General features: G+C 36.3%; 1 pseudogene; it reads right to left on the bottom strand.

Moving 5' to 3' along the window:
- Window positions 1-13,439: 13,439 nt before the first annotated feature.
- The window catches only part of LOC112814318 (elongation factor 1-alpha 1 pseudogene), a 40,836-nt pseudogene continuing 31,183 nt past the window's right edge, over window positions 13,440-23,092 (bottom strand).

The following is a 23,092-nucleotide window of genomic DNA, read 5'->3' as shown; positions in this document are numbered from 1 at the left end:
AGCAGTCCACCATTCATCCACGAGTGAAAATCTGTTGGCTTTTCTCTCTCTTGCTTTTCTTTCCCCAGCTTTCTTTTATCCTTTTCACTTTTATTCCAGAATTTTCTGGTTCTTTCTTTGAACTGAACACAATATGGAAGAGAAATGTAGTTTGAGTTTTCTGTATCCTTGTTGAATACATTTTATATTCCCTACCTGGAATTTTAAATAGTCACACCTTTTAGCCCTCACTTAGACCCATTCTTCCCCCTCTAAAAGAAAGTATGTCCAGGGCGCCTGGGTGGTTCAGTAGGGCGCCTGGGTGGCTCAGTTGGTTGGGCGTCTGCCTTCGGCTCAGGTCATGATCCTGGAGTCCCGGGATCGAGTCCCGCATTGGGCTCCCCGCTCGGTGGTGAGTCTGCTTCTCCCTCTGACCCGCTCTCCTCTCGTGCTCTTTCACTCTCTCTCTCTCTCTCAAATAAATAAATAAAATATTAAAAAAAAGAAGCAATCTCTTAAAAAAAGTAAATAAAAGAAAGTATGTCCAACTTAGAGGCAGACTTGAATTAACTTTTCCCCCAGGAGGTAAAGCCTTACTAATTAATAATAAAAGTTCTTATTTCAGTTTTTATACCTGAATTTTCCCTTAAATACTCTCAAAGTCTTCTATTGAATATTCTCTTTAAAAACAGATGCTTACTCTGCAAACTCTCTTGGGGCTGTATGTATGTTTGTTTTTGTTTTCTAATTTTTTAAATTGTTATTTTATTTTATATTTTTGGTTTTGACACTCCAAGTTGAAATGAGTTTGTTGGGGCTGATTCGTCTAATGGCAGCTACAGTATTTTTCATTTTTTTTTTTTAATTTATTTGACAGAGAGAGACACAGCGAGAGAGGGAACACAAGCAGGGGGAGTGGGAGAGGGAGAAGGAGGCTTCCCGCCAAGCAGGGAGCCCAATGTGGGGCTCGATCCCAGGAGCCCGGGATCATGACCTGAGCCGAAGCCAGACGCTTAACAACTGAGCCACCCAGGTGGCCCTAGCCACAGTATTTTTCAAAGACAAATGTCCCTCAGTATTTCTGTCTTTTATGACTCTTTTTTAGAAGTTGGTGGCTGCAGTCTCATAGTTCTTTCCAGACTGTATTTTTCATCTCTCAGTAAAGCCAATATCTTTATGACATATGGTAAGGAATGACCTTGAGTTTTTTTTTAATAGATGAAGTGCAATCTCCATTTATAAAATTGTATTGACATGTCTGCATATTTTTAAGCCTGTTGACTTTGCTTCTATCATCCGAAGTCATGTTCGGGGAACAATAAAGACTGTCATTTTAAACTGTGTGCACACAAATAGCTGGTAGTGTGCATCAAGCCATCTGCTCTGCCCAGGGCTTTTTTTTTTTTTTTCCTTTTTCTTTTTCTATGCATATCTTGTTCTATGCATAACTGTGCAAAGCCTTTAAAATGATAATGTTTCATGCTACCCATTTCCTGTGCTACAATTTCCATTACCTTGTTTTATGAAGAGAGATTACTTCTGATAAAGTAGGTGCAAAATCCCAGTTTAGACTGGTCCTTCCCCTTCCACAGATCACTTGTCATTTCAACCAGTAGGTCTTCAAATATCTTCTGGATATCTTCAAATGCAGTCTCTTCTGGAGCATAATTATAATTTCAAGAAATATGATTGCTATTTGAAATCTGTGTGTATTAATACATTCAGAGCTTGATTATTTCAATCAATTGTGCTATTCTGTTGCTGCTTCATGAAGCGTCAAGAAACAGCAAAGTAATTTTGACAGTTTTGATTCTGAATGGAAGTGAGTACCTCGCTTCATTGTATAGACTTTCCCCTGAGCCCCACATTCTTCTTCTTCCCTTCTCCTTATCCTGATTATTGATCAGAATTAGACAATCCATGTGGTGCAAAAATACAATCCCTAGCCTTTGCATAGTAAGATCACATTTATTCTTGATATGACATCAACATTCTTTGAGAGTAAAAAGCAAGGTTTTTCTTCTTTCCAATTCTTGAAGTGTAGTTCTGTTTACAACTGAGTCATCTTCTGAAATGTCATCTTCTGACATTCCAGATGGAAAGAAATGCATCAGATGGGACCCCACTTCCTATAGTGCTCAGTCAACTCATTTGTATATGTTCAAATTAATATCCAAAGATGATTGGGTAGGGCTACCATCTCAAAATGAGGGCAGTCAAAAGTCTATTCTTTTGTTACCAGCCTTTGAAGAAAATCCCACATCTATCATCCAGCTATTAACACAAAAGCAGTTTTATTTCAAATGTGAATATAAGAAAAGTTATAACAGAATCCACGTTTGCCATATGAAGCAGATGTAGCAATGCCAGTAATGTTCAGAATTCATAGACAGGATTTTCTAGAAGTTTCCAAAGCTAGTGAATCCTTCAATACCTATAGTAAAGACATGGGGAGGTCATTTGGAATGTTAATGTCAGGGGTCACTAGAGACTGTGGAACCTGATGTCTGCTGATGCATGGCTCTTCCTGTCTTCAAATACCCTAAGTTCTCTCCCTTCCTTACTTCCTGCATCGGTCAAAACCACTTCCCCAGGATGGACAGTAATATATTAACCCAGCTGTACTAATATGTCATGAATCAGATTTAACCTAGCCTAGGTTTGTTTGCATCATAGAAAAGGAGTTCCTATCACCTAAAGAAATTTTCAAGGATACCCCTGAAACGAAATGTATGTTCACTTTCAATCTACCGACCATTCGTGTCATGGTAATTAGTATGTCCATCTAAAGGACTTTTCAACAAACAGAATAAAAGGCAAGAAGGGTAATGTTTCTAAGTAGGGCATGTCTGTTGGTTCTTTCTTTTGATTCTGGATACTAAAGGAAGTCCTTGGCATATAAACAAGTGAGTCACTTGTAGATCCGCAGTTCCTGGAGATTACAGAACTGTACTTGCTATGATTTGATTATTACAAACTTCTTAGAGAAATCACTGCCATTTTGGAGGATTGGAAGGAGTCATTTCAGTGCTCCTGGGGGGCTCAGTTGGTTAAGTGTCTGCCTTCAGCTTGGGTCATGATCCCAGGGTCCTGGGATCGAGCCCCTCATCGGGCTCCCTGCTCCATGGGGAGCTTGCTTTTCCCTCTCCCTCTGCCTGTTCCTACCCCTGCTTGTTCACGTGCTCTCTCTCTGTCAAATAAATAAAATAAAATCTTTATAAAAGAAAAAAGGAGTCATTTCTGTGTTCTGACTACTCCATGTGTAATGATAATGGAGAAAAGGAAACTAACATGTTAGATATTTTATATGTATTTCCTCTAGTCCTTACAGTAACCACACAAGGTAGGTTCTCTGTTACCTCATTTTATAGACAAAGTGAGCTTCGAGAAATAAAATAATTTGCTCAAAATTCTCTAAAGACAAAAATCAATACAAATCTCTGAATTGCCATAGCCATAAGCTGATCTTGCTTGAAATGCTCAAAACAATAGAATTGGATTTTATCTTCTCATTGACTTATAAAAGGTTGTAGCTTGATGTGACTTTTTTGACACACTACTCCATTCCCCTCACTTGACAGACAAGACTGGAGGCAGAAGAATGTCAAGAACCCAGATTGTTTTTATGGCATTGGCCATGGCCAAGATGCCCATTTTTCTCCATTTCTTTATGGGAGCTCAGGAATTCTGGGAACTATGAGAACCAAAATTTCCGTCTCATTAAGAAATTTGAGACAATTTGAACTAACGGATTTTTGGTCTGCCTTTACTCCCATGGAGCCAGACTACCTGGGTTCATGTCCTGGTTCCATTATTTATTGTTGTGTGACTTTGGGCAAGTTACTTGATTTCTCTATGCCTCAGTTTCCTTTTCTGTGAAATGGGAATAATAACAATAGTAAGCTGGATAGGGTTCTTGTAAAGATAAAGTAAATTAATATGAATCTACCAAGAACTGAAACATACAATAGAACTTGCAGACAAGGACATTAAAGCAAATATATTCTATGTATTCCAAAAGTTAACTAGAGACAAGATGACTAAATGGAACATAAGTGTTCTGGGACAGAAAAAGGACATTAGGTAAAAACTAAGGCAATCTGAATAAAGTATAGACTTTAGTTAACATCAATATTGTTTCATCAGTTATAACAAATGTATCATACTAGTGAAGGATGTTAGTAATAAGGGAATCTGGGTGTGAGGTACATGAGAACTTTATGTATGATCGCCCTCCTTTTTTTAAAATCTAAAACCATTCTAAAAATAAAGTTAATTTTTATGATTTTTTTAAATGAAAAATAAATCAATAAAACATTCAAATTTCCTACCTTACCTTCCCCTCTACATTCCCCCACCACCCCCCACCACCAGAGGGACTAGGAAAAACAGGTTCTATTTCTTCATGCTGTTAGAGGAGGAGCTGATCCTCAAGCTGCTGTCTACTGGTCTCCTGAACCTCCTATTAAGCCAGAGTAATTCCATCTTCCATCCTGCTCTCTTTCAGTGCTCCTCCTGAAGCTAAAGGTGTCTGACTAAAGATTGCGTGGCTCGTTTTTAAAGGAGCTCTAAACAAAACACGCTATCAATTCTGCTCTGCAGAGGCCATCCCAGATAGCCACTCTGCTCCCAGAAAATCGGACATACAGAAGACATCAGGTCCCTTCCTTTGTTTTGGCTTTTTCTTTAGTCCATATTTCTTCTTCTATTTAAAATTCACACTGAATCCATTTGCTCTAACACCAGCCCTGCTGGTGTGGGTCAGTGGAGTAGAGTGTGGGGAAGCTGGGGAGAAACTAATCTATGAGCATCCAAACCTTGTCTCACCCTTTCCAAACTCGCCTCTTTCCTAACACAAATGGAGTGTGAATTCCATTACATTTTAGTTTTTATATTCTATGTTGGGAATGAAACTATTTCCTCCTATTGTGTAAGGGAAACTATTAAAAGCTACAAAATCCTTTTACTTTTTTCTTGCTGAATTCTAGTTTTAAATACTATTGTTACAGTAAGGATTTAAATGAAGTAGGGTAAACATTGACCATTTGATTTTATTTCATTTTTATTTTTATTTAAAAAATTTATTTGAGTACAATTGACTATGTTACATGAGTTTCAGGTGTACAACATAGTGATTCAACTTCTCTATACATAATGCTATGTTCAACACAAGTATAGCTACCGTCTGTCACCATACAACAGTATTACAATATCATTGACGGTATTCCTTATGCTGTGCCTTTATTACCATAACTTACTCATTCCATAATAGAATCCACTGTATCTCCCTCTCCACTTTACCCATTTTGCCCATCTACCCACTCCCCTCCCCTCTGACGACCATCAGTTTGTTTTCTGTATTTACAGGGATGACCACTTGATTTTAAACTGTCCCTACACTATTCATCCCTGAAAAGTTCAAGTTGCATGATTTAGCCTTAATGATTAAGGCACTGTTGGAAAGGGAAAAACAAAAAACAAAAAACAGCACTTTGATATGCACCCCTCCACCCACCAAGATACATTTGGATGAAATTCTAGAATGTATGATAAAAAGAAATGCTATTGTACTGTTAAAAATTATATCTGAGGGGTGCCTGGGTGGCTCAGTCAGTTAAGCATCTGCCTTTGGCTCAGGTCATGATCCCAGCGTCCTGGGATTGAGCCCCTCATCGGGCTCCCTGCTCGGAGGGGAGCCTGCTTCTCCCCTTGCTTGTGCTCTCTCTCTCTCTGTCAAATGAATAAATAAAATCTTTAAAAAAAATTATATCTGAAACTTAAAAATCTAATACCTTCGAGGATTAAATAATGCCCATGCTATTGGAAAATTTTATAAATGCTGGTAATTTTATTTTACATATTTATGTTATAATGAATCAGTTGATGATTCATTTAAACAAACCATATTTTATATAAGACAATATTCAAGTTCTCTTGTTAAAAAAGAGGTGGATGAAGTAGTCCTCTAGATATTCCTCAAAGACGTCGGTTTTATACTTTCAAGGCTGGTTGCCTCAACAATATTGATAATGGCAGAAATGATTTTCACCTATTTGCAGAATCAACCCAACCAGATGAACCCGACTACTGACAAATTTGCACTTTTGAGATCAGTCTATTTGCCTTCTCATCACCTAAGAAATTATATAGATTAGGCATTTAAGTGGTACGCTGCTATGGTACTTCTGAGATTTTGTATTTAAGAAGCTTTTCTTTTATTTCAGAAAATGAAAAAAAGGGTTTTTTTCAGTCTGCATCTGTCTTCTAAGCTCCAGCCCTTGAGATGCCTGATTAGATATGTTTACTTGGCTGTCTCATTATAAATGTCACACACACACACACACACACACACACACACACACACACACACACAATCTCTTCTCTAGTAACTTCAGATGACTAGTTATTTTCAGCACATGTCATGGTCTTTGACAACGAGATGAGGTTCTCACATCATTGTCTCTCTCTGAGTTCTCTTACTAGAATCCCACTTACTTATTGATAATAGACTTTCACCCTCCCTTAAGATTTGGTTCTGGTGAGCCTTTTACTCTCCCTATTCTGACATCCTACACATGTAATTACTTTTGTACATACCTCTCCCAAGGCATGTGAGATTCTGGAAAGTAGAAGTCCTGATATATTTGCCTGTGACTATACTGCCACGCAAGATTGGCAAATGTGTGTGTAGAAGCATGCATGTGGGCGTATGAATATGTGTGTGTGTAGGGAGTTGTTGATGTGTTTAGAGATGCTTGTTGGCTAGGGCTGGCCAAAATGAGTAGGAAAAAGAAGACAAAAGAGATCCATTTCTCTCTGTATAATAGAGTTAAAAGTATTGGGGGATTGTTCTCCTGGCTGTTAGAGAGAAAACATTTGCATGATCCTAGAGTGGTCTTGGGAGAAGGAAAGCAGCTGACAGCATAGCAGGAAATCAGGTCCAGGAAGAATGACTAGAGAGGTCATGCTGTTTTTCTGAACAGTGGTGTCTAATACTTATTTTAAAACATTTTTCTGTGTAATGTTATTACCAATTCTTCAGTGAAACTTATGTTGATGGTGCCTTAGGAAAAGAGGAAAAGCCTAGATTGATTTGGAGTAAAGCTCTGCAAATAGAGAGGAAGACAGATGAAGTGACATGCTGAGAGCCTTAGTGAAAATATCACACAGACGGTAAAAAGTGTGTATGAAGAGTCCAATCCAAGAGAATGTGAAGACTCCTGAAAGTCTTGGAATTTTAAGAAGCATGCTGGAGCTCTTACAACAGTTGAGATGAAGTATCAAATAATTTTATGGAGCACTAAAGGAAAAGACCCCAGAATGTTGGAGGATTTGAGAAGATTCTCATCATACAAAATTTTAAACAACTTTAACATTAAAGTTAGAAATTATTATATTAAATTCAATTTTTTATGATGCCAAAATATGCTTTGCAAACTGCAATTTTTCTCCATGTTTTGGAGGTTGACATCTCTAAAATAGCTTGCAGTTATAGAGAGGAACTGCTCATACTCAAGCACACACTATAAGGTGTGAGGCTTTTCTGGTCCACGTGTTTGGGACACCTGAATCTCTAATGAGTATACTTACTAATTAGCACTATTGAGGGGGTATGATGACCAGGAAATCATTATTCAAGAATGAACATATCCACAGGATGACAAGAACTAAATAATGGTCACTAAATATTTATTTTAAATGTGTATGTGTGTTTATATATATGAATCAATATTTATTTATATATACATCTGAATATACATTTGGATTATGTGTTTGAATATATTCAAATATAGTGTATATGTATGTGTATATTTTTTTCTTAAAGAATATCAGACCCTTAAAAAAAGAAACACTCCAGTATACTGTTAGTATTGATTTATAACCTCTGAGAGATTTTACCAGGCTTAGATAGAGTAAAACTCTCTTCTAGATCCTTTTCAGTTTTTCTTTTTCATCATCTTATGTGTTTATGAGAGTTCCAATTTCTCAGTATCATCAGACATTTTTGTTTTAGACATTCTGGTAGGTGTGTAGAGATAGTTCTTTGTAGTTTTAATTTGCATTTCCATGATGACTAATAAAGTTGAATACTTCCTATGTTTAGCAGCCAAATGGATAGCCACTTTTGTGCAATATCTGTTCAAACTTTTTGCCATTATTTTCCCTCCTGAATTGTGTGCTTTTTGCAGTTGTTTAAATATGTTTGACAAAGATCCTTCCTTAGTTGTATATATTACCTCAAAAGTACTTTATCTGATAATATCAACAAGCTTTAATTTAGTTAGTGTTTTCATGTCTTATATTTTACTATTCTTTTATTTTTAAGTTTTATATGGCTTTATGTTTATATTGTCTTTAGTCTAGTCTGAAAATCTTTGTCTTTTAATTACAATATTTAAACAGTTTACTTGTAATTTAAATACTGATACAGTTGAGATTAAATCCACTATCTTAATATTTATTTATTATGTATTCCATCTCTTATTCTTTTCCTTTAACAATTTCCTAATGGTATACCTGGCTGTATTTTTCATAATTTCTGTCCTACTTGGAGAATACTGATTTTCTTGGATTAATGGGCCATGTAATTCATCAGATTTGAAAAAAAATTTGCCTTTACTTTCTCAAATATTGGTTCTATTTCGCCCTCTCTCTCTTCTCCTTATGTGACTCTAGTTACACATGTGATCTTATGTTTCCTGTTTATTTTTTCCTTTTTTCTCTGTTTGCATATTTTCTATTAATTTTTCTTGAGTTTGCTAATCCTGTTTTCTGCTGTAACTTTTTGAATTTAAAACTATCCACGTGACTCTGAATTGTAGATATAATATTCTTACTTCTAGAATACCCAATGGTTTTCTATAGCTTCTAAATTTGTGCTGAAATTCTCCATCTTCTTTATTTTCCTAACATTAATCATAGTGATTTTGGAATTCTTATCTGTTAATTCCAATACTATGATCATCCTCTGGGTCTGCTTCTACTGACTTGTATTTCTTTACTGTCAGTCTTCTGGCAACTTGAATAACTAATAATTATATGCTGAAGATGTGAAAGATCTAGTGTAGAGTTTATGGATTGTGTTATATTCTTCTAAAGAGTGTTAGGTTTTGTTCCTCAGGCAGTTTAACTCTTTTTTTTTTTTAAATATTTTATTTATTTATTTGACATAGAGAGAGAGAGAGACAGAGCGAGCACAAGCAGGGGGAGTGGCAGGCAGAGGCAGAGGGAGAAGCAGGCTCCCCACAGAGAAGGGGGAGCCCGATGCGGGACTCGATTCCGGGACTCCAGGATCATGACCTCAGCCGAAGGCAGTGGCCTAACCAACTGAGCCACCAGGCGCCCCTTAACTCTTGATAAATCATTTTTTATGCCTCTGTTGATGCCTGATTTTAGACTTTGTTAGAACACATCTATTTTAACTATGCCTCTACTTCTAGGATCTGAATTTTAATCTATATACATGTATTTTCTGGAGTCTCATTTAAAAGCCAATGGAGTTCTCCATGGTCTCTCTATTCTGGTTATGCTGAACACCTACAACTTCTCCACACCTAATCATATCTGAAGTCTTCACTCAGCTCTTCAGTTTCCCATTGGCCTTTCTCTGCCATGCCTTCCAGAGTCTTACTATGAATATTAGGGGCCAGATGGATAGCCACTTTTGTGCAATATCTGTTCATACTTTTTGCGCATATATATATATATATATATACACACACACACACACACACACTCAGTTTAGGAATTATCCAGGGGCCTAAGAGGAAATTTCTTTTTAAGATTTATTTATTTATTTTAGGCGGGGGTGGGGGTAAGCAGAGGGAGAGAGATAGGGAGAGGGAGAGAGAGAGAGGGAATCTCAAGCAGAGTCCTTGCTAAGCATGGATCCTGACACGGGGCTTGATCCCACAACCCTGAGATCATGACCTGAGCCAAAATCAAGAGTCAGATGCCCCAAGAAGAATTTTAATTTAGGTTTCCTTGGGGTTATTTCTGTGAAGTTTTGACCTGTCCATTATTATGACCCACAAATCCCAACTGCCTTATCATCCCCAAATTTCAACTTCTCTTTTCTTCTGCCCACCTAAATAATCACTTTCTTTTGGGTCTTATGTCCTTAAATTGAACTTTGGAAATTTCCTCAAGCTGAAAGCCAGGATGGATATGAGGTCCTTTTCATAGGTTTTCCTTCTATCAAATGTAGCTTTTTGCTAATTGCTATTCAGAAACCACCAATAATTTTTACATATTTTAATAACTTTATAATTTTTATGTAATTTTATAATTTTTATTTTTGGCCCAGCTTTTATAATTGTTGACTGTAGGACTATAAGCCAATACCAACTTCTCCATTATGGATGTATTTCTCTATTTTCTTACTTTCTTTATATCATTTATTTTTTTCATTTTAGTTTTGCTTTATTTAGCTTATTAGTTAATTGCTTTACCTTTTGGAGTTACTGTCCTAGACATTATAACATACTTCCTTAACTTATAGAACATAGTATTTAGGGGCACCCGGGTGGTGTTAAACATCTGCCTTTGGCTCAGGTCATGATCCCAGGGTCCTGGGATCGAGCCCTGTATCAGGCTCCCTGCTCAGCGGGGAGTCTGCTTCTCCTTCTCCCTCTGCCTTCTGTGCTGCCCCTCTCGCAACCCCGGCTTGTGCTCTCTGGCTCTATCTCTCTGTTAAATAAATAAATAAAATAAATAAATAAGTAAATAAATAAAATCTTTAAAAAAACATAATATTTAAAAATTACAAATACTAAATCCCAATCAATATAAGAATCTTAGATCAGTTAATTCCATTTTTTTCCTTCCCAACTTGGTGTTATTATTTTAATGCATTTTAATTCTACATATATTTTAAGTGTCACAGGACTTTATTATTTTTAGACTTCCAACATTTATTTAGTCCCATTTCTCATCACTATGTTGTGTATTTCTGTTTTTCTTTTTTTTTTTAAGATTTTATTTATTCACTTGAGACACAGAGAGAGAGAGAGCATGAGCAGGGAGACAGACAGAGGGAGAGGGAGAAGCAGGCTCCCAGCTGAGCCAGGAGCCCGATGTGGGGCTCGATCCCAGAACTCTGGGATCATGACCTGAGCTGAAGGCAGATGCTTAACCATCTGAGCCACCCAGGTGCCCCTGTATTTCTGTTTTTCTAACTGTAATAATTTTCCTTCTACCTGAAGAACTCCCTGTGTTTGTTTTGTTTTGTTTTTTAGTGTGAGGCTATTGGTAATGGTTCTCCCCAATTTTTCTTGCTTGAAAGTATCTTTGATGTGCCTTTATTTTTAAAGGATATTTTCACTAAGTTGGCAATTAATTCCCTTCTGCATTTAAACATTGTCTATTGCCTCCATAGTTTCTGTGGACTGACTAAAAGTATTGTGTGATTCGCTGCCCTCTGCCTACTTTTAGGATTTTGTGTGTGTGTGTGTGCCTTTGGTTTTCATCAATTTTAATATAACATTCCCAGATTTCCAGGTATAGTTTTCTTTGATTTACCCTTCTGGAGATTCACAGATCTTCTCTAATCTGTGGATTGTTATTGTTTCTAAGTTTTGAAAAAATTCTCAGCTATGATCTCATCAGTAATTGTCTCTATCTTTTCACACTCTTCCCTCCTTCTAAGATTATAATTTCTCATGTAATGTGCTTTTTTCTCTCTTGCCTGTAGATTGCTTAAGATATTTTCTATATTTTCATCTCTCTTTTTTTCGCCATGTTTTAATCTGTATATTTTCTAGTGACTTGATTTTTGGTTCATATTTCTTAATTCTGCTGCATCTAATTTACTGTTAAATGCTTACCCTTTTTAAAAAAATTATGTCATTTGCTATATTTTTTAATTTTGTGTTTTCCATTAGAATATTTTCATATATTCTAGTTTTCTATTGAATTTCTTAATCTTGTCATCTGTTTTATTGAATATATAAATCAATTATATTAATGTTCACAGCTGATAACTCCAATACCTATAATCATTTATGGATCTGCTCTTATTGTCTGTTTTTTCCTCTTGTGTTTTGGGATTTTCTTTTGTTTTTGTTTTTTGGTCAGTTATTCCTGTGGCATACTTGATTTTTTTATTGAATTTTAGATAATTTGTATATAAAATTGCAAATATAATTTGAGGCCCTTATTAACATTATCATTTTTTCATAGAGAATGTAATTTTGCTTTCAGGAAAGCTATTATATAGGGACAGATTACAGGGGATTCAAAGCTGGATTTCACTCTTTTATGAAGGTTAGTCTATTTTTGATTGGATTTTATCCTTGGAGTGTATACCTTTCAGACTCAAACTGGAAGTCAGAATGCTCTTCACTGGCCCTAAATTGTAATTTTTGTTTTCATGGTCCCACACAATTGCTGAAATCTCTCTTCAGCTTGCTAATTTTTTATTACCACATTCTGCTTATCTTTTTAGACTCTCTACCTTAAAGAGCTTAAAAATGCCTTAAAAGTATTTTCATAGTAGTAAAAATTTAGAATAGCTGTAATGTGGGGTTTAGCCCAATTTTTGTTTCTTTATTCCAGGATTCTAACTGTTGAAGCCTTAGTTGCCTTGATATCTCTTCAATGGTATCAAACAGATTTTTTTTTCTGCTTTTCTATTTGTTTTTGGTGAAGGTATTGATATGCAACAAGCTATTCCACCCTTACAAGAAAAAGCACTCTGAAATGGTTTTTATTTTTCAACTTTCAGTATCTTTATTTTCCAAAGAAACTGGACACCATTAATTCTTAAAACCAGGCCACTCCAAAATACTTAATCTTATAATTCAGACTCTTGTTTTAACAAACTCTACTGCATTATTTGTAAATGTGAGAATGCATTTAAGAACTGGGAAATGAAGTGTAAGAGATTACACCAACTAGTTAACTAAATATTGATAGAATACATAAAATTAAATTCTCTATGTAACACACATGGCTTTTACTTATTGCAGAATTTTGGCCCTCTTATAAGGTAACATATAACATTGCAACTCACTCTTAGCTTATCTATTCCAAGAAATATGAAATATTGAAAATGACAGATCCCTCCCATAACTTGTCACTTAGTATCTAAATCAACTTAAGAGATGTAGGTGAAGAAAAAATACCTTTTTATTTTTAGAAAAAGCACTTTAGTCACTGCCCTGAGACTAATCAGTGAACTCTGAAATAACAAATTCATCAAGTTTTGGCAAATGGAACACCAGAAATAGATCATGGGCAACTTTTTTTCCTTAAGTCTTTTGCCTAAGAAATTCTATGGGGAGCTTTGGTATTGACGAAAAAGAAGATACAGGTTTATCAAACTTCGTTTAATGGGTGTCAAAATTCTCTGGCAGATTTTGGTCAAGATGTTTCTATTTTAAAAGTACTGATTTTAAAATCTCACAACTTAAAACTACCTCAAAAATGGTCTGGAAAACATCCCTTTCTTTCTGAAGGCTTTACATAGCCTTTATATTATTAATCAGTCTTTCACTATTAAACTTAAATGGCAAGTGAGGCAAACAGTTCTGAGACGTTCCTCCACAAACAATCAAGACTGAGTGCAATGTTCTAGATAATACTCGTTTAGCCAGTCTGGGTTTTCTGAGCCGAGTTGGGTGACTTTGCCAAACCCAGCAGCATATGATGTCCACTGCCATGAAGACACCTGTAACAACTGTCTGCACCATATCATGAACAGCAAAGTGACCCAGAGGATGATAGAAATTTTCAACACACATAATTTTGTCAGAAACCATTTCAATGATAGCAGCACCCTTAGAGTTCAAGAATTTGGGCCAACTGCCATCTTCTTACCAGAGCAACTAATATCTTCCTCCACTCCTTGACAAACTTACAAGCAATGTGAGCAGTGTGACACTCCAGCTCATGTGGATAACCAGCACCAATCTGGCCTGAATGGTTCAGGATAATCACCTGAACAGTGAAGCCAGCTGCTTTCATTAGTAAGTCATTTTTGCTGTCACCAGCCACACTGTCACGGCAAGCATCTTTGACAGACGTGTTCTTGATGTTGAAGCCCATGATGTTCCCAGGCAGAGTTTCACACAAACTTTCAAAATGCATTTCAACAGACTTTATTTCAGTTGTAATGCTGACTGGGGCAAAGATGGTTGTTATGCCTGGTTTATTTATTTTTTATTAAGGATAATCTATGCTGGGGCTCATACTCATGAGGCTAAGATCACGATTGCATGCTCCACCAACTGAGCCAGCGAGGTGCTCCATTATGCCTGGTTTAGAACCCAAGTCTCCACTCAGCTCACGGCAGCTATACTAAAACCACCAATTTTATAAACAATCTGGAGGGAGAGACAAAGAACTTGTCAATTGTATGAGTTGGTGTTAGGAGATAATACAGAGCTTCAAGCAGTATGGTTCCACTGGGACTTCCATCCTTCTAGTGAATTTCCATCCCTTGAACCAAGGTATTTTAGCACTTAGCTCCAGCATGTTCCACCATTCAAACCAGAATTTGGCACAAATGCTACTGTGTTAAGTTTATAGAAAATTTTCTTAATGTAGAAGCCAACTTCCTCATTTCTCTTCTACCTATAGAGTGGCTCAGTAGAATCCACTGTGTTAACACCAACAATTAGTTGGTTCAAACCCAACATGTAAGCCAGTAGGGCATGCTGATAGGTCCACACAATCTTGGAGATACCAGCTTCAATTTTATAAATACTAGCAGCAACAATCAGAACAAAACTGTCAGCCTGAGATGTACCTTTGATCATATTTTTGATAAAGTCTCTGTGTCTTGGAGCATTAGTGATGGCCACATATTTACTGCTCTCAAATTTCCACAAGGAGATACCCATGGTGATACCATATTCACACTCAGCTTTAAGTTTTTCCAAGACCCAGGCATATCTAAAGGAGACTTTCCCATTTTAGCAGACTCATTCTCAAAAATGTTGATGGTTATTCTGTTGATTCCAACTACATTTGTAGAACAGATGGCCGGTAGTAATAGACTTGCTTGAATTTACATGTCCAATGATAGCAGTATGATGCGAATCTTTTCCTTTTCCATTTTGGCTTAAATTTAGTGATGTTTTTCATAAGACCTGTGTTCTGGTGGCAAGCTCATAACAAAAAGAAACAATTTGTTTTTAACTAAGTAAATTTTACAATGTTTTAGTAGCCTCCTCTGCTTTATGCATGTCAGCATAGTCATTTTTCATGAGACAATATTGCTTCATTCTCTAAATATATGGATTTTGTCAACTGCTTTTAGGAAAGTATGGTACAGTAGTAGTCTATTATATTCTGTTTCTTATAGTCTATCTATGTAAATTATACAAATGGAAAGAACAAAAGTAAGGGAAGTTTTACAGTCTTTATGTATTTTACTATAGCTGTGTTTTTGTCTTCTTGCTTCAAAAAAAAAGAAGTGGTATCTGAAAGTCATCATTGTCAGTCATTTTAGGTCATATAGACAGAGGCAGTCCCCCTCAAGTGTTGTATTAGGGGGGATTTCTGAGATAGAGTCAGAGGGGACGAGATTTCCTGTTCTTCTCAGAACTTCAAAGCAGATCAAACAAAGGGAACTCATTAGCTGGTGAGTTTTAGATCAATGTTGATGACAACTATTCATTTCCTAATGTTACTGGGACTAGAATATAAAGCAGATTTGTACACAAAAAACTTTCTGACTAATGTTGGTTCTGAAATTTTCACTCACTGCATTATCAAAGTAAGTTTTTCTTATTAGTGTGAGGCCCCACAAAAATATTCCCTAAAATACACATACTCTACATGAGTGTTTATTTTGATAGCAGTGAAAGACATCCATTAGAGTTTATATTTATTAAATCTCATTTATATAAATATTATATTTTTAATAAACTTAACCTAGGTGAAATAGTGAAAAAACCAAGTACCTAAAAATGCTTCAAAACTGCTATGAAACATGTTACATAGTCAATGATCATAATAACCAGTGATATAATAACCAATAATATATAACCAATAATCACTACATAATCAATAATATAATTATATAATCAATGATTATAATAATTAATAATTATAATATATATAATAATGTAGTGTGAGGTTCCTAAAACTGTTGATTAAAAAGCCCTATAAGTCCATAAAGAGTTACTACAAGAAGTCTAGATGTAGACTAATGTATACATCATAATTTATAGGTTATATAAAAATATCAACCTACTTTTTGAATTTTTATTTTGTTACAAGTGTGATTGATATACTATACATTTATACTCAATTATTATCACTATGTATTTTCTTATTCAACAATTGCAATGCTATTCACTATTATTTTGAAATGATCTGTGATATTCTTATTCTTCAAAAAGGTTCTTATAACTGAAAAGCACAGAAAATTATTGATATATTAAAAACGCTATTTTACCTCCCAAGCCTAATTTTTTTCCACTCTGGATGGAAATTTTGCCATCTGCCATATGGAAATGTAGTAGATGTTGAGAGCATTTAGTAAATATTAATTTCTTTACCTTTCTTTACCCACAGATACAAAAACATAGTTTTGCTCTGTAAGATAAATTGTCACATTAAAATCAAAGTTATTAATTCTCAATTTTTTCACAATTCTGATTTTTTAAACAAATTACTAGAGAGAGAACTGATAGAAAAACTCAAACTACTAGCAGAAACTACCATTAAAGAGGAGCAAAACTATGACAGAAATACAGTCTAATAATATAATCAGCAGTTATAACACTAAGCCTAAACATTAAAAGAGGTCATTAAAATGAGGAATGATAATTATGTAATGTGATAGAGGCACTAACTATTGCAACAACGGCAAACGTATTAAATATGTAAATGTACTGAATTAACATGTACACCTTAAATGTACTTAATGTTATATGTCAAATATATTTCAATTTTAAAAAGTTAATTTATGTTTATTTCTACTAAAAAACAATCAACCAAAAAGTAAAAGTCTGACTAAGAGTCTAAGCTTTATGCACATTCTTTTCTTAAATTTTTATAACAAGCTTTCCTGTCATAAGAATGTAGTAGTATTATTCCCATTTTACAGATGAGGAACCTGACATACCAGGATATTAAGAAATCTCCCAAGACTACAGAGCAAGTTAGTGATGAGGCTGGCTTTAACTACACTTCCTTTCATTAATGAAATCTTACCCAACTCTGCTATGAGGAGGGTTCTCTTAATTGATTTTGATGCTTTCTGGGCAATAATATGATCTGGGATTTGAGGTAAGAAGAAGCAAAAAACTCACTGCCTCCCTTATTCTAAGAACACATGCCTGTCTTTTCTTTCCTGGTTCATTAAGCATTTCCTCTCCCTCTCTTTCATGGTGAGTAGCTTCCTATAAATTTCTCCCAGTCCTGTTATATTGTGAATGTTCCCATTTCTAAGGACATCAAATTTAAGGGAGCTTTGACATCTCTGGCTTTTCTGATACAGTCAAAGAGCCTTAGTCTATCTTTCCTGTGAAATGTTTTTTAAGATAGCAGAGAGAAACTCTCTAGATATGTAGAGAGAAATAAGAGTCCTTAGGCACATTTCCCAGCATCATTCTCTGAAGGAAAAATTGATCTATGATAGAGCACTTTAATTAAGTGGCAATTATATTGCTAATTCCTCTGAGGAATGTCAGTGGCATAGCCTGCCTGATCTATGGAAAACAAGTCAGCAGAGTTAAGACTAACATAGGCTAGGCTTTTTTTCTTTCCTTCATTGACTACCAGCCTTGCTGGTTTGTCATGGTTGAATAGGTATATTCAGGTATGAAAGAGTACTAGGTCCGTGTTGCTCTTAATGAGCATATTAATAGCATATTCGTTTCTTGAGAACATTACTGCGATTGGAGCCAAATTCTGCTACTTTGGTGAGCACTGACTAATCACACTCCCTCGGTAACCACGTGTATACAACAGTTTACTGAATAAACTGATGACTGAGGATAAACATCTGTTTACACCGGCATAGAATTTCAGGAATACTTGGATGTTGAAACCATAACTACTAATGCAGAGATGCCCTTAGGAGAATGTAACATGCAGAGAGTAACCTTTGTTGATTAATAGCTGCTCATTTCTCAATTTCACTTTTCATTAGCATTGCTTGACACTCAAAAATCTGCCAATATTGTGGGTGTAGTAAAATTTTTGTGTTGGTGTTTGGGAAATGATATAGATATACTATATATTAGTCACTTTTACAGTAGTGATTACTGGCATATAAATGGTTTATTTCCACTTTTTCCATTGTGATATATACTTTAAAAAATTGTTTCTCTGACTATATTTGTCTAAAATTCTTCCCTGTGTTTCCTCTTAAAATAGGAAGGAAAGAGAGAGAGATTAATTCACAGATTTTATTTGTGATAATGTCCTTTCTTTCCTTTCTGTACATCAGTATAGGAAGAGTGCAATTCAAACTCCTCTTGCCAAATGAGCATCATACTTTGAGCATATGATCCATTTATTCAGGGCACTGGGGCACTGTTGTAAACTTCCACGTACAAAGGAAAGGAGGAGACATGAGACGAGCTAGAAGATATAAAATGTGATGACAAAATACAAAGGTCAACAGGTGAATCGTGCAGACAACGGTATGCATCAGATGTGATAATAGGATGTGACTGATTCAGTGAGAAGCCCAGAGTCTGGCTCTGGGGCTTTGAAGTAGTGGGCCATGTCTTTGATCTCCCTACTTCAGCCTCTCTAAGTAGTGTGGCAATAAGCCAAGTGCCTGGCTGATCTGACCAGGGATGAAACTTTGTCACTGAAGACTCCTACTCTCTATCCCTCTATCCAGAGTTAATGCTCCCACAGGACAGAGTACAGATTCTTCTCTCACCAGCTGACATGCTTACACCTGCAAACATCACAGACATAAACAGACTAGCGTTTTCTTATTATTTTTCTTAAAACACAAACACTGTAGATATTGGACAAAGAGAACGTGCAATTCATATATAACTTTCACAGCTCTCTGTTTTTTGTTGAACAAAAAGTAGATATAAGTGAGAATAATTCTTTGTTTTCCTCATGGGATTATTCAGTTAGAAAGTATACAAAGCAATCCAGCCATGCAGAAAATGATATAATCTATTAAGATGAGTCTGAGTACTTGGAATAGAAAAATATTCCATAATAACAAAACCTGTTTGCCACTTAATCTAGTCCTGTGCATAGTATCTGAGACCAGGTTATCTGTAAATGTTCTCTAGATGTCAATACTTTTGAGCCCATTGCATTTGTGCTCATACATCAATAATTTTGTAATCCTAAAAGCTTGCCTATTGCATTTGATAAATCAAGAGTAACTGTATGTCCATATTTCTTAGAAGCAAGAAGTTTCATTTTAGATTCAGCCGCTAAGTGCATAGATAGTAAAGAGTTATTTGGAAGAATGTAAAGAAATATTTAAGTGGCACACATGATACCGTAGAAGAAAAATAATGCTGTGTTAATTTGCATCCTGAAAGGTCAATAGACAATTAGGGTGGCATCTCAATTCCTTTTAAAACACATAACCATAATGTCTGTAATGATCAAAAAATTACTCTAAGAGTGGCACTGGAGAATGAAATTCTCTTTTTAAACTTGAAATCAGGAACATGGAAGCATATCTCAATTTTTCTTAAAGTGTAACCTGAAGATAATCGCTTGGGCACTCTTGTTAAAAATGCAGACTCCTGAAACTTGCTCCAAAATAATCCACTGTAGAAACTCACTTGTAAAGGAAGACATGACAATATCTAACACTAGCTTCCTTAGGTAGGTCTCGTATATCCAATAATTTATCCATTTAGCAAATGTTTATTGAGCACTTACTAAATTCGAGGTACTTTCAGGCTTGAGATTAAAAATTAATCAAATGATTCCTGCTGCAGAGCACCTCAGAGTTTCTTGATAATGACAAAATTCAAATTATTGCTATTAGCGATACAATGGAGATATCCACCAGGCAAAATTGGACCCAGAGTGGTAGAGGATAAAGAAGAGATGTCAGGTTAGTGGAGAACAATGTATGGTCTCCATTAAAAAAGCTAAGTTTGGAGAAGATCAAAGGTGAAGAGAGGAGTTTAGAGACCATCACAATGAATCAGACGAGAGATGCAGATTGAAAAGTGGATACACATTTTTTCCTTCCTTCTTTTGGAAATAGACCTCACCATTCCTTTGGCAAACTACTCCCTGCCTCCCTCCCCAGACACACACACACACACACACACACACACACACACACACACACACACACGCACACACTCATGGGATTTTGTTAGAGCTGTCAATCATAGTACTATATAATCCTGACAAAATGAAAAGTCCAAGGTTTGTGTGCATGACTGACCATACTGATTATCTATCCCTTCCATTATTACTTTCAGTGGATGAGAAACTGGTCATGTCAAAGAATGTGAAAGGAACCAAATAATAATCAAAAGATGAAACCACAGCAATTTCATAGGAGCAGAAGGATCAACAAAAGTAAAACCTCATGGTAATTTTAGGAATATTTTAAGTAATATAAGCATCCACTGAAACCATGACCAATTCCAGACAATTCTGTTAATGCTCATTTCCTCTTTCTCTCCCTTCTTTCTTTCCTTGACATGAGGTAGGTCCTATAATGGTAGCTGTGCAAGAATGGAGTATCAGCGTTGGGGGGTAGGGAGCTTCATAAGCTGGGAAATTGTCTATAGAAAGGGGCTGGGCAAATAAGCAAGTATGTTGAGGATGACAGAGCTTGGTTTCTCACTGCTGAAGAAGTGAATACAAATATGGAACAAAGGAAGATTCAAATGAACCATAAACTCTGTAGTGTAGAATGGAATAGGGAATTTAATAGAAAAAGTAAATATGGGACACCTGGGTAGCTCAGACTTTAAGCATCTGCCTTTGGCTCAGATCATGATCCCGGGGTCCTGAGATTGAGCCCCATGTCGGGCTCTCTGCTCAGCGGGAAGCCTGCTTCTCCCTCTCCCACTCCCCCTGCTTGTGTTCCTTCTCTCATTGTGTCTCTCTCTGTCAATTAAAAAAAAAAGAAAGAAAATGTAAATATAAGGCACAAGCCAAACACTGAGGCCCCAGTATCAACTAACTTACCTCACATCCAGACCCGGATTTCTACATACTATTCTCCACTAAAAGAACCAAACCTTCTTGGAGAAGTAGCTTATCCAAATCAGGGTCAAGGAAAGTAGAGAATGAGCTTGGAACATCCCATTGTGCCAAATACAAAGGAAGTCCTGAAAGAATGAAGAAAACAGGTTAGAATACATATCTAACTGGAAGGGGCTCCTCCTGTCCAAATCTGGGAAAATTTAAGCATCAAAATAATCATATCAATGGGTTATAAACCATCGAACTAATAAAAATAAGTAGAGATTAGAGCAACCATTCTTTACAATAGAATATCAAATAAGAAATATAGGAAAAGTATGGCAATTTAAAAACCACCACTTTCTACCCATTGTAGCAATAATAAATTCAATACATGCTGCATCAAGTGGTGAACGTGAGCTGAAGAATGGGATATTTGTATGAAACCAAAGTATCTCCACAAAAAAAAAAAAATGTTTAGTAATTCCAAAGTAATGTTCCAGAAGAGAGTCCTGGCAGACATAATATTTACCAAGTAATCAAATTAGCACCATTGGTAATGAGACAAATTAGCATCATGTGCCACCTGATAGAATACAATGAAACCACCACCTCCCTTCTGCAGTATTCTTGCCAAAAATGCATAATGTGCTTCACTTCTGGAGGAAACATTAGACAAATCCACATTGAGAAAAACTCTACAAAAAGAACCCTCAGAAACTCCAGAAATGTCAAGGTCATGAACGTCAAGCAGTGACTAAGACATTGCTCTGGATTGAAGGAGACTAGAGAGACATGACACCTGGGTACAGTAAAGAGGTCCTGGAATTGTGCCCTTGTAATAAAAGGCATAACCGGGACAATTGGCAAAACTTGAAAGGACCTCTGGATAAAGGGTATATTGGTATTTCTTTGTAGCATCTTTTTACTTTTTGTGTCTAATGTTATTTCAAACTTTCTAAAAAATCACTTTAAAAAATAAAAAAAAGTTAAAGCATTTCTTCCCCAAATTACTATTATCTCTAGTAATCTCCTTGTATGCCTGAAGAGGTAGCTGGGCAGGATAGTAATATGATCCTTGCTGTACTTCCTTAGGTGTATGCCACTCCAAATAATCACAGACATTCAAAATGGGTTATTTGATCAGACATACTGAGCATGGGAAGAGTTAGGTATCAACATAAGAGTAGCTTATTCTCCCCAAGAATTTACTATGTTCTCATTTAATTTTCATACCAACTCCAAGAGCTAAGTATATTATTATTTTCATTTTCCTGATAAGAAAACTGAAATTCAGGGGGCGCCTGGGTAGCTCAGTCGTTAAGCGTCTGCCTTCAGCTCAGGTCATGATCCCAGCGTCCTGGGTTCGAGCCCTGCATCGGGCTCCCTGCTCCGCGGGAAGCCTGCTTCTCCCTCTCCCACTCCCCCTGCTTGGGTTCCCTCTCTCATTGTGTCTCTCTCTGTCAAATAAATAAATAAAAATCTTAAAAAAAAAAAAAAGAAAACTGAAATTCAGATAGGTTGAATAAGTTGTCTTAATTCATAGTTTTAGCAGATGATGGAGCAGGGGATTGGAACCCAGGTAGCCTCTGCTGTGACCTACCTTATTAGCCACTTTGGTATCCTGTTTCTCACAGGTCCAGGTAATGTCCAGATTTGGAAGGCAAGACTGGTGTCAGGGATGGATGCCATTGTGAAAGATTGATTGTTCCTATTGGATGGGACCCCTACTAGTTGGGAGGAGGTAGATAAAGAGACAAATTCTTCTCTTGGTTCCTCTCCCTTAGTCAACAGCAGTAGGTCAGGGCACAAAGGCACAAGTCAAACAGGTCAGGGAGGTAGAGGACTCTCCTTTCCTGGAGAGGCTAGAGCACCAGGCAGGACAGCTGACAGAGTACAGAGTACGGAAGTCAACATCAAAGAGTCTGAATCAAATGCACATCCCAGTAGACAGGGACTGTGGGGGTCCCTGCTGCATGTCCTCCCTCTCTTAGGACTGGTCCAGGAATGG

This window comes from Callorhinus ursinus, unplaced genomic scaffold (genome assembly GCF_003265705.2).
Source record: "Callorhinus ursinus isolate GAN/ISIS: 27379988/994484 unplaced genomic scaffold, GSC_fseal_2.0 scaffold6, whole genome shotgun sequence".
Taxonomy (NCBI): Eukaryota; Metazoa; Chordata; class Mammalia; order Carnivora; family Otariidae; genus Callorhinus; species Callorhinus ursinus.
The sequence above is the reverse complement of the archived record's forward strand: the minus strand, read 5'-3'. Positions and strand labels throughout refer to the sequence as shown.